A 13,288-nucleotide genomic window follows, 5' to 3' on the forward strand; every position below is an offset into this window, starting at 1 on the left:
ACATATATGAACGAAATATGCCCTAGAGGCAATAATAAAGTTGTTATTTATATTTCCTTATATCATGATAAATGTTTATTATTCATGCTAGAATTGTATTAACCGGAAACTTAGTACATGTGTGAATACATAGACAAAACAGAGGGTCCCTAGTATGCCTCTACTTGACTAGCTCGTTAATCAAAGATGGTTAAGTTTCCTAATCATAGACATGTGTTGTCATTTGATGAACGGGATCACATCATTAGATAATGATGTGATGGACAAGACTCATCCGTTAGCATAGCATAATGATCATTTAGTTTATTGCTATTGCTTTCTTCATAACTTATACATGTTCCTATGACTATGAGATTATGCAACTCCCGAATACCGGTGGAACACTTAGTGTGCTATCAAACGTCACAACCTAACCGGGTGGTTATAAAGATGCTCTACAGGTGTCTCCGATGGTGTTTGTCGAGTTGGCATAGATCAAGATTAGGGTTTGTCATTCTGATTGTCAGAGAGGTATCTTTGGGCCCTCTAGGTAATGTACATCACTATAAGCCTTGCAAGCAATGTGACTAATGAGTTAGTTGCAAGATGTTGCATTATGGAACGAGTAAAGAGACTTGCCGGTAACGAGATTGAACTAGCTATGATGATACCGTTAATCGAATCTCGGGCAAGTAACATACCAATGACAAAGGGAACAACATATGTTGTTATGCGGTTTGACCGATAAAGATCTTCGTAGAATATGTAGGAACCAATATGAGCATCCAGGTTCCGCTATTGGTTATTGATCGGAGATGAGTCTCGATCATGTGTAATGCCCCCAGTTTGGCCGTACACTAATCATACACGCAAACATGTACGATCAAGATCAGGGACTCACGAGGAGATATCACAACACAACTCTACAAATAAAATAAGTCATACAAGCATCATATTACAAGTCAGGGCCTCGAGGACTCGAATGCAAGAGCTCGATCATAGACGAGTCAGCGGAAGCAACAATATCTGAGTACAGACATAAGTTAAACAAGTTTGCCTTAAGAAGGCTAGCAAAAACTGGGATAGAGATCGAAAGAGGCGCAGGCCTCCTGTCTGGGATCCTCCTAAACTACTCCTGGTCGTCGTCAGTGGCCTGCACGTAGTAGTATGCACCTCCCGAGTAGAAGCAGTCGTCATCGACAGTGGCGTCTGGCTCCTGGACTCCAATGTCTGGTCGCAACAATCGGATATAGAAAGGGGAAAAGGGGGAGCAAAGCAACCATGAGTACTCATCCAAAGTACTCGCAAGCAAGGAGCTACACTACATATGCATTGGTATCAATGAAAGGGGTAGTATATGTGGACTGAACTGCAGAATGCCGGAATAAGAGGGGGATAGCTAGTCCTATCGAAGACTACGCTTCTGCTAACCTCCATCTCGCAGCAGAAGAAGAGAGTAGATGGTAAGTTCACCAAGTAACATCGCATAGCATAACCCTACCCGATGATCCTCCCCTCGTCGCCCTGTGAGAGAGCGATCACCGGTTGTATCTGGCACTTGGAAGGGTGTGTTTTATTAAGTATCCGGTTCTAGTTGTCATAAGGTCAAGGTACAACTCTGGGTCATCCTTTTACCGAGGGACATGGCTATTCGAATAGATAAACTTCCCTGCAGGGGTGCACCACATTTCCCAACACGCTCGATCCTCTTTGTCCGGACACACTTTCCTGGGTCATGCCCGGCCTTGGAAGATCAACCCGTTGCAGCCCTACCTAGGCACAACAAAGAGGTCAGCACACCGGTCTAAATCCTATGGCATAGGGGTCTGGGCCCATCGCCCATTTCACACCTGCATGTTGCGAACGCGGCCGGTAAGCAGACCTGGCCTCCCTAATACAAGAGCAGGCGTTCCAGTCCAACCCGGCGCGCGCCGCTCAGTCGCTGACGTCAAGAAGGCTTCGGCTGATACCACGACGTCGAGTACCCATAACTGTTCCCGCGTAGTTGGTTAGTGCGTATAGGCCAGTGGCCAGACTCAGATCAAATACCAAGATCTCATTAAGCGTGTTATTTTGAAGTAACCACGGACGCCGACCAGGGCCAGGCCCACCTCTCTCCTAGGTGGTCTCAACCTGCCATGTCGCTCTGCCACAAAGTAACAGTCAGGGGCCGTCGGGAACCCAGGCCCACCACTACCTGGATGGAACCACCTGCCCCTTCAGCCCCCACATCGGAATCACTTGCGGGTACTCTACGACCCGACCCGACTTTAGTCACAACATGTATAGTATGTATGTATAGTATAAACCCATGATCAACACCGACGTGATCATGGCCCGATAGTATAGAATGGCAGACTGACAAGAATGTAGGGCCACTGATGATAATCTAGAATCCTATACTAAGCATTTAGGGTTGCAGGTAAGGTATCAACAGTTGTAGCAACAATGTCAAGCTATGCATCAGAATAGGATTAAAGGAAAGCAGTAACATGCTACACTACTCTAATGCAAGCAGTATAGAGGAGAGTAGGTGATATCTGGTGATCAAGGGGGGGGGGGGCTGCCTGGTTTCTTTGGCAAGAAAGAGGGGTCATCAACAGCGTAGTCGAACACACGAGCATCGGCAACGGTCTCGGAGTCTACCAGAAATAAGTAATGGAGAGGGAACACAATAAATAAGAGAGCAATCAAATGTAACACAAAGCAAGAAACGGCAAACATTGTGCTAGGAGTGACCTAACGTATGGCTATACGATATAGGTGAAGGAGGAATTTAACCGAGAATATTTTCCCGGTTTTAGACCTGTGTCAGACAGATGACCGGAGGGGGAAAGCTCCATGTTCAGATAGTTAGAGGCATCCGACAGGTAAACAAACCACGTGTTCGGATTCGTCTCGTCGTTCTGAGCAACTTTCATGTATAAAACTTTTTCATCGGAGTTACGGATTATTTTCTATGATTTTTCAAAGTTTTAACAATATTCCGAAATTATTATTAATTCGGAATAAAAGGGGAAACTGCTATGTGCACCCAGCTGAGTGCACACAGCAGGGCCACCGGAGGCTGACAGTGGGTCCAGGGGTCCCTGTTGACTTAGTCAACAGTGCAGTCAATAGTCAACTGTTGACTGGTCAAAACTGTAGATGGGGCCTAGGTGTCATTCACACATATTTTGCATTTTCTTTTTAAGTGGATATTTAGAGGGGGGTCCACCTATCATTTGCACTATACCTAACCACTGATTAGACTAACTAGTAGGAGTACAAGTTAGCTAACGGAGAGCCGGTCGGCCACCACACACAGAACACACACGCACACACAATGCTAGGGTTAAGAAAAGGGGGGATTTGGTTCCCCCCCTTACTTTGGACTTTGATTATTTGCCACTCTTTATTTTGTATTTGATCTTTTGCCATCTTTTACTTTGCACTTTAATCTTTTGCCCTCTGTCAGATGGGTCCCACGTATAATGACAAACTTGCCCCTCCCGAACAGATTGACCAGAAACGAGAGGACGAGGAACTCGTTCTTTCGCAACTCATCCCCTGCTCGTCTGTAGGAGACGGCGGCGGCCAGCTCCAGGAGATGCACGTGGTCAACGACGGCAACGGCGACGGCCCCGGTGGTCCGCGACGGCGAAGGCGAGTCTTCTTTCCCGCCCCGGCCTTTGCCACCTAGGGTTAGGGTTACTTGTCGCCGCCATCGCCCCTCGCGTTTTGCTCCGCTGCCGGCCACCGCCTGTCCGCCCGCCGCCCGTCGCCGGCCACCACCTCCACACACGTTTTGCGCCGCTGCCGCCCCTTGCCTGCCCGTGCGCCGCCGCCACCGCATCTGCTGCTCCTGGCCATGCGTCCCCGCCGCCTGCGTGCATGTGCGCGCCACCACTGCTGCTGCTCGTTGCCGTGCGTGGCAGGCGGGCATCCGGGGAGCAGCAGGGCAGAAGTAGCGGCTCATGGCCTCTACTGCTGCTCGTCGCCCGTGTTGTCCGCAGCTGCAGCTTCTGGGAGCAGCAGGGCAGAAGTAGCGGCTCATGGCCTCTACTGCTGCTCGTCGCCCGTGTTGTCCGCAGCTGCAGCTTCTGGTGGCCGTGTGTGGCCAGTGCTGTTGCTTCTCACCCCATGTGTTTTCACAATATAACTATTCCTATTTGTTGCTCCCTTTTGTACTTGCGAATATGTCAAGGTGAGAAGATTGATAAAATTTGGAATTGAGATCTTAGGGAAGTGTTGCTCCAAGAAAATAAATGGTGTACTGATTATTTATTCATGTGCTTTCAGTTTCGTTGGAATATAACTTGTGATTACACGGCTAACTTTTGGAGTAATCTGATATACACTGCTATATTACTATATTCTTAATATAGTAGGAAAAGAAGAACCTACATATGCATATATCCTTTTTGATGTTTCATTCCAAATTGTTTCAAGTTATGTGTTTGTCCTAAGCTAGACCAAGTTTATAGAAGAATATGCAAATATCGACAACACTAAATATAGATATCAAAATGTATTGCATGATAATTGAAATGTAAATAATTTGGTGCTGCTCATGGCCGTGACTGCCGCTGCTGCTCATGCCCGTAGGCTGCAGTGCTATTCCTATTTGATTATTGCTTGTCACTAGAGATTTGATGGTTGGTTGATTTATTGTTGATGCAGACCATAAATTTGAGATGAGCTAAGTGTTGATGATGGCCGAACCGGAGACGGGTGATGGCTTACCCGAGACTTTGTTCTCAACCAAGCCGAGGTGAGAAAGCAAAGTATCTACTGCTTCTATTTGTTGCTCATTATTTAACACGCTAACTCTGTAGTTGCTTATTGTCGAGTAGGATGCCTCCACCACCCAATGTTTTCACAATAACTGTTAGACTTGCTTCTTATGTCGCCAAGCTTGATGATGGAAGCGAGCAACCCGTCTTCAAGGCAGTCCCAATCCAGTGACAAGAAGGTAACACATCCACACACTATAGAAATATATAATTTTCCTTGCAATTCTTACATTTCTCAATACATGCAGGATGTTGGCTGCGGCGTTGGCTGATGAGGAAACACATGCAGCACCACAACTTGAAGTTGTTGCCACTCCCAGTAGGCACATGATCACTATGCCACATAGTCTTCAAGGCAGTCCCAATCCTGTGACAAGAAGGATGTTGACTATGGCGTTGGCTGATGAGGCGTCCCAGCAACCTACCACAACCGTTGGGAACACCATGATTGCATATGACATGTCCTCGAGCTCAAGGGCTAGAAAGTTGACCCCGAAGAGAAGGAAGAGCTAGTGTTGTGATTGATCTTCTATGTTCTCTATGCTTTTAGTTATAGTTTGCCAGACTTGCCATCCTACTTTGTGTGGAACAATGCATCAAATGTTTCCTTATGTTTTTGGTTGTAATATGCCAGACTTGACACCTTATGTTAGATGATGTATGAAAATGAATGATGTATGGACATGTGAAATGCTTTATTTTTCTATACTGAGTTCAAGTGTGATATGGATATGAATGTCTTTCTGGAAATATATGTTAGGATTTGGATGATATGTGCATAAACAGTGGAAATGCTGTCCAAATTGAGCCAAAATGCTGCCCAACTTTTGGAATTTTTTTCGAACAACCCAGAAAAAATTGGAAAAAAATCCATATAAAGAACCATATATGTGTGACCATTCTGGTAAAATTTGAGCTCATTTTGATGAGCCATTTTGGAGGAAATTCAAATTTCAGCTGCAAATTTTGACCAAATTTGAAAGTTCTCAGAAAAAATTGAAAAAATTACAGAAAATCACTCACGCATGAATGACTAATATGTGCAAGTTTCATAAATTTTTGATCGATGGTTCAACGTTTCTATGCACTTCAACATTCAGCTTAACTAGTTTGACCAGAGTTTGACCGAAATTTAAAAGTTCTCAAAAAAAAAAGAAAAAATTACAGAAAATCACTCATGTATGTGTGACTAATCTGGGAAAGTTTCATCATAGTTGGCTCAATGGTTCAATGGTTTCATGCATTTCAACTTTCAGCTCAACTACTTTGAGCACGTGAAGCGAGGCGAGTGCGAGATGCGAGGGAGCAGCACGGGGGGGGGGGGGGGGGGGCAGCAAGGAAAGCAGGAGGCGGCGCGGCAGTAGGGCAGCAGGGCCGCCGGAGAGGAGCAGGGGTGGGGTGGGGGGCAGCAAGGCAGCATCAAGGGTTCATCACGTTTTTGGGGTGAGGTTGATCTATGTTTCAGTCAAAGAGGTATAAGGGTATACTTGTCCTCTGATTTGTGCATGCATTTCTTCTATCATTTGCAAAGATTGTTTTTGTGTTACAAAGTGGCAAAAGATCAAAGTGCAAAGTAAAAGATGGCAAAAGATCAAATACAAAGTAAAGAGTGGCAAATAGTCAAAGTCCAAAGTAAGAGGGGGGGGGGGGGGGGCAAAACACCAAATCCCCCTAAGAAAAGATAGCATTTTGTGATTTTTGTAGGATTTAAACCATGCATCAAATAAATTTGGTCCAGTGGAGTAATATGAAGTTTGTCAAGTGTACATCCTACTCATATTTATTTTTGGCCTGTTAGTAGTTGTTTAGGGCTGATTAGAGGCTGCCTAGAGGGTTAGTCAATGTAGATATTGAAAAGCTAACTAGTAGTACAGTAAGCAGCAGCAGTTAGCGCAGCAGCAGGGCAAGAGCTTCAGCAGAAACAGTGCGGGCAGGTGCAGGGGGGCGCGCGGAATGGCAAGCAGGGCCAGGCGTGGCCGGGAGTGATGGGCGCGGCGTGGGGCGAGCAGCAGGCAACGGAGACGGGCGCAGCCAGGCGGCAATAGCAACAGTAAAGCAACACTAGTAGCAGCAGCAGAGCAAAGGAGCAATGGCGGCAGCACAACGACACTGCAAGAGCAGAGGCAGTAGCAAGCAGCGCAGCCACAACGGTTGGTGAGCAACCGCGGCGAGGACGCGTGCGGGCGCGCGCGCACAGCAGCGGCAGCAACAGCGCAGGAGCAGCAGCAGTACACACGTACGTACGCGTACGCGCGAGCTCAGACGAGCTCGGGGACGGAGGCTACCGCAACGAATCGAGGGGGCAAGCATGGGGAAGAGGAGGGGCTCACATAGAGCTCGTGGGCACGGTCGACAAAGGCCGGGGTGGACCGGAGCCGTGGCAAACGACGTCAGACGCCGGCGATTTACCGATGAAGGTGTGCCCGATGCCGAGCGTACTGGGTGTCCTAGCTCGAGCACTTCGGCGAGGGCGAAGGAGACGGCAATGGCGGAGCTCCTAGACGTCTCCTCAGGCGCTGAGATGGACGGTGGCCGCGGTGACGATGACGGCCACGACCCGGGCGAGCTCTAAATCTGAACAGAGAGGCGCGAGGGGGGCGAACTGGACGGCTAGTCCACTCGGTCGGGGAGGTCCTTATGCATCTCCAGGGGGCTCCGGATGGTCGACACGGCGACATCCATGACGTGGACGGCTGTGTGCGCGGCCACGCCAGGACGCTGCCTCCTCATGTACAGTAGGAAGAAGGAGAAGGCCGTGGTGGGCTTGGGACGAATGCACTATAGCTACATAGAGCCCACCCACACAGTAGCTTATCAGGCCTTTTCCCGCTTATATTTACTGTTTTATATTTTGCTCACTGTTTTGTATTTTGTTTTCGATCCAACTAAATTTTGTTAAATAGGAAACTTGTCTCATAAATACTTTGCAATATCGTGGAACTAACCACGGAGTCTTACATAATTTTTGAAAGGCTTTATTTTCAGTTTGAATTTAAAGGAGCCACTAAGTGTTGTTTGCTCAAATCAAAAATATATAAGGGCAATTTTGAAGTTTCAAATGATGCTGGTCCCAACATGAATATTGATCAGGGGAATTTATACTAATATTCGAACATTTTAGTTTTTTCCGCTCGAAGAAGTAATAATTTCACTTGAAATTTTAATTTGAATTTGACTTCGATTTTGGACAAGTGGCAAGCTGCATAGTAATCACGGTGACATGGCCACCATTAGGGGAAGGTTACTGTAGCATGATTCTCAGGGTGTTACAAATCTCCTCCACTACAAGAAATCTCGTCCCGAGATTTAAGAGGTAGAGTGAGGGGGAAAGTTATGGTTACAAATTTCTAGCGGACCTTCTCGTCCTGAGTTGCTCTTCTCAAGATGTTGATCCCTCTCGTTGATGTCTTCAACGCTCTGCTCTAGGTCATCATGACGAAGTTATCATTGTTTCTTCAGAAACTCCATCGTACTTACGAAAAGGTTAAGGGGTATCTTTGGAAGAACGAATGTCTAGCTACAAGGTTGCTTATCTGATAGATAACATCAGGGAAGGTGGCGGGAAGTAACTCTCGAATTGGAACTTAAGAAAATATCGAGAGCAATTAAGACGGCGCAATAAGAAGTTTCGAGCGGATAGGCAATCATTCATTGCCGGAAACAGGGCGTGAAAGGGGTTCAGTGCAACGGGAATAAGTATTGTGTCTGATACCAGAATAGGTCATTTCTAGGAAGGTGACCCATGAATGCATATGGAGTCAAGCGCGAGGAATAACCTTGGAAACTAGGGGGTGTGCCGGAGAGTCAGGTTTCGATCATGTGGAACTGTGGGTTATGGGCCCACCAGGTGGGTTAAAAGTAGGGACGCGATGACGTCTTACACGATCATGTAAGCAAGGCATGTCAGAGGATAGTCTATCAGTTATGTCGACAACAACATCGATACCAAGGGCGAGGGATGAAGAGAACCATTTTCCTGCTCGTTGAATGAGGCGGACCAATAGGCAAAGTTCTCGTCCATCGGTGGTTACCGGAATGTCATCAACAAAAGCAATAGGGTTGCTAGAAGTTTTGAAGTCGCACATCATAGTTCAATTGTCGGTTTTCCAGTTAGAAACAACATGGGGACCAAGGAGCGAACAGATATGGCAAGGAGTATCACTTGTATCAAGAATTGTTAAGAGGTGGCGAAATTCTCACGACATTCTTATCTTAACATAAAAGGTGGTAATACTCCAAGGTAAAGAATAAATGTTGGATAGCAAGGATCTCAAGGTATATCACGAAACACGTACAAGTTTGTGTTGAACGAAAGGCAATAAAGTGGTCGATGATAACACAAATCATCGAGGGCAAGGATGGTACTTCTCATCATGAATTTAATTGATATCTTGGAAGGGGTCAAAATGTTGATGATTATCACGACACACTTGTCGAGGGGTTTCATGAGGATATAATCGATCATCGATGACATCAAGCAAAAGGAAGGGTGAAGCGAAAGTTATCAGAATGATGGGTATGAAACAAACTCGAAATCAAGTTTTCCATTCAAGGATAAATGATATGACAAGGAAGATCGACGTAAGATTAGCTCCCTGTCGAAATTTGTGCTCCGTGAAGAAGGACCAGGTAGCGCAGTTAAAAATTAGCCCAATAATGGTATAGCCGATCAGGCTAGGAATGACTTGAAGGATTATTAAACTCATAAGCAACGAAAATTAATTAGGGTCATCGAACCGGAATGCAGAATCGGTTAACATATCGGTGTTCTCGGTTGACGACAACCCAGAACCCAGAAAAATTGGAATCGGTGAGAAATAAAAGTTAATGAAGAACCCATAAGAAGTTATGCAGTTCCATGACATTATCAAGATATCATAGTGTAATACTTGACGGTAGATCAAAGTAAAGGTTGGACAGGTGCAATGATCTGCACAAGACAAGTACTTCAACTTGTCGGAGAAATGGTATTAAGGAGAAAATATGGTCGAAACCACGATTGCAAAGGGGTCAATCCACAGACACAAGATGATATTATATCAAGGGGGTAATTAGTTTAAGAGAAGCTTCCATGATAAGATCTACATCGTGTCCACGGGCATGAACACAAAGTTCAAGGTCTACTCCCACTTCTCCAATGCATAACCTTTGATTCACTTCTCACATTTCAAGTGGTTGTAGTGTTGAAAAACTATATGACGAAACAATAGTAGAGTGTGACCCGTAGAAGTTTTCGGGTTCACACAAATTAGGGAAAGACATAGGTTCAAACCACTGGGGCATCATGGAAACATATACCACAAGCTTCAATAGAAAATATCACCAGCTCGAAAGCAGAGCATGGTCGGCCAAATCAGAGAATAGGATTTACCAATAACATTATGTATCAGGGAAAGAACTTCTCGAGGTTTTTGTATACAAAGGACACTGTTGGATGATAATTCAACAAAGGATTTGACGGTCCACAACGGAGCTGATGGGAGCATCGGCACACAATCAGAAGAAGAAACAATGAAAGGAGATCAGATTATGGAAACAACTGAATAACTCAAAGCTCAAATGCAGAGGAATTATGAATTCCAGGACAAGGGACCGGAAGAAAACGCTCTGATTAAGGATGGATAAGTTGAATAGGCTTAGGGGTACAATCGATTGCAAGTTGATTGGTCGAGATCCAGTGTAACACCCTCGATGCGCCTATATCTCCCACCTGTAGAAGCACGACTTAGAGGCATAACCGCATTGAAAGCAATGTCGCAAGTGAGGTAATCTTCACACAACCCATGTAATACATAAGGGAAAAGATACATAGTTGGCTTACAATCGCCACTTCACACAATTACATGAATAAAGCATTACATCATCCAGATACAATCAAGGTCCGACTACGGAACCAAAATAAAAGAAGAACCCCAAAAGCGACACAGATCCCCGATCGACCCCAACTTGGCTCCACTACTGATCAACTAGAACGAAACAACACAAAGGACACGATCTTCATCGAGCTCCTCCTGAGCTTGGTTGCGTCATCTACACGGACTCATCGACACCTGCAAGCTGGTTTTGGAAGTATTTGTGAGTCATGGGGACTCAGCAATCTCGCACCCTCGCGATCAAGACTATTTAAGCTTATGGGTAAGGTAAAGGTATGAGGTGGAGCTGCAGCAAGCGACTAGCATATATGGTGGCTAACATACGCAAATGAGAGCGAGAAGAGAAGGCAAAGCACGGTCGAACAACTATGATCAAGAAGTGATCCTAGAACAACCTACGTCAAGCATAACTCCAACACCGTGTTCACTTCCCGGACTCCGCGGAGAAGAGACCATCACGGTTACACACGCGGTTGATGCATTTTAATTAAGGTCAACTTCAGGTTTTCTACAACCGGACGTTAACAAATTCCCATCTGCCCATAACCGCGGGCACGGCTTTCAAAAGTTCAAATCCCTGCAGGGTGTCCTAACTTAGCCCATCACAAGCTCTCATGGTCAACGAAGGATATTCCTTCTAGCGGGGAGACCCGATCAGACTCAGAATCCCGGTTACAAGACATTTCGACAATGGTAAAACAAGACCAGCAAAGCCACCCGATGCGCCGACAAATCCCGATAGGAGCTGCACATGTCTCGTTCTCGGGGCACACCGGATAGGTCAAACTACGAGTAAAACCAACCCTCGAGTTGCCCCGAGGTGGCCCCGCAGGCTGTCCGTTTCGGACCAACACTCAGAGGAGCACTGGCCCGGGGGGTTTAAAATAAAGATGACCCTCGGGCTCGCGAAAACCCAAGGGAAGGTTAATAGGTTGTAAGTGCAAACGGTAAAACCAAGGTTGGGCCTTGCTGGAGGAGTTTTATTCAAGGCGAACTGTCAAGGGGTTCCCATTATTACCCAACCGCGTAAGGAACGCAAAAATCCGGGAACATAACACCGATATGACGGAAACTAGGGCGCCAAGAGTGGAACAAAACACCAGGCATAAGGCCGAGCCTTCCACCCTTTACCAAGTATATAGATGCATTTATTAAATAAGAGATATTGTGATATCCCAACAAGTAAACATGTTCCAACAAGGAACAACATCTCGATGTTCCAACAAGGAACAAACTTCAATCTTCACCTGCAACTAACAACGCTATAAGAGGGGCTAAGCAAAGCGGTAACATAGCCAATCAACGGTTTGCTAGGGCAAGGTGGGTTAGAGGCTTGGTTCAACAATATGGGAGGTATGAAAAGCAAGTGGTAGGTATCGTAGCATAGGCATAGCAAAAGAGCGAGCAACTAGCAAGCAAAGATAGAAGTGATTTCGAGGGTATGATCATCTTGCCTGAAATCCCGCAAGGAAGAAGAACGAGTCCATGAAGAAGACAAACGGACGTAGGAGAACGGGTCCTCACAAACGCGATGTTATCGGAACCAACCCGAAGAAGCAAACACCGGAAAGAAGCACACAACATAGTAAACAACCAACACATGAACATGGTATGATATGCGGGATGCGGTATGCGATGCATATGCATGATTTAACAAGGAATGATTGAACCTGGCCTCAACTTGGAAATCCAAGAGTGCCACTGGAAATGTGAGGTGATTTCGGTTGAAATCGATATAAAGAACACAGGAATCGGATGCATGGTTTGGAAATGGCAAGCAAAAAAATATGTCACCGGTCTGCGATAAACAGCAAGTAGCCATATAAATGCATCAAGTTAAATATGCTACAACACTCAAACATGGCAACAAAATACATGGCAGTGATCAAATCATGATGCTTGACAAAAGATGAACACTGAGCTACGGCTGATTCATCCATTAACAGGTTCAAACAAGCATGGCAAAGGTGCAATTGGTAAACAGGTTTCAGACTTAGTGAAATTAACACTAGTCTGGAATTTCAGATCAGGTAGAACACTTTGGAGCATGAAAACTATATGCTAAAGGAACTTAACATGGCAAAGTAAAGCATGGCATGAAGCTACTCAAAGAGCTTAACAAAAGTCCCTTAGTGACCTTGAGCCAAAAGGGGTCAGAAAATACAATTGCAAGCATGTGAACATGGCAAAAACATAATCAGATTACAGACTGTGAAAAACTGGAGCATGCAAATATGATAGCAAGTAGGCATGTTTACGAGCTCGACGCACTCACTACAGAGCAAGGCATGACAAACTAAGCATACACCCATCAATAATACACCTTGTATAAGCTAGACATGGCAAGAACAACAACATAGCATGCATGGATCAACTACAACATCCTCAGCAAAATCGCTAACAAGTAGACAATCTGCCCAGATTCACGAAATAGCAAAAGTAGAGCTCAATTGACTCAAGCTAGGGTACTCCATAATTGCAAACAAAGACATGGATGGATAGAGTACCACAAGTTTAACAAATCATCCTTACTGATCATCCTCAAAAGAGGCACGAATCACTAGGAAACAACATGAACATATGGCATATTGATAAAAACAGATCAAGGACTTTGTGGAATTGCTAAGTCCCTGAAATCAGCATTAACGAATGCACCACTTT

At 45.4% G+C, this 13,288-nt stretch overlaps 1 long non-coding RNA gene across 1 annotated transcript; it reads left to right on the forward strand.

The window, feature by feature from the left end:
* Window positions 1-4,635: 4,635 nt before the first annotated feature.
* Window positions 4,636-5,478, forward strand: LOC123103034 (uncharacterized). Its single transcript, XR_006449597.1, has 3 exons — window positions 4,636-4,732; window positions 4,815-4,933; window positions 5,003-5,478. It is a non-coding gene; the product is annotated as an uncharacterized lncRNA (long non-coding RNA).
* Window positions 5,479-13,288: the final 7,810 nt, after the last annotated feature.

This window comes from Triticum aestivum, chromosome 5A, assembly GCF_018294505.1.
Source record: "Triticum aestivum cultivar Chinese Spring chromosome 5A, IWGSC CS RefSeq v2.1, whole genome shotgun sequence".
Lineage (NCBI taxonomy): Eukaryota > Viridiplantae > Streptophyta > Magnoliopsida > Poales > Poaceae > Triticum > Triticum aestivum.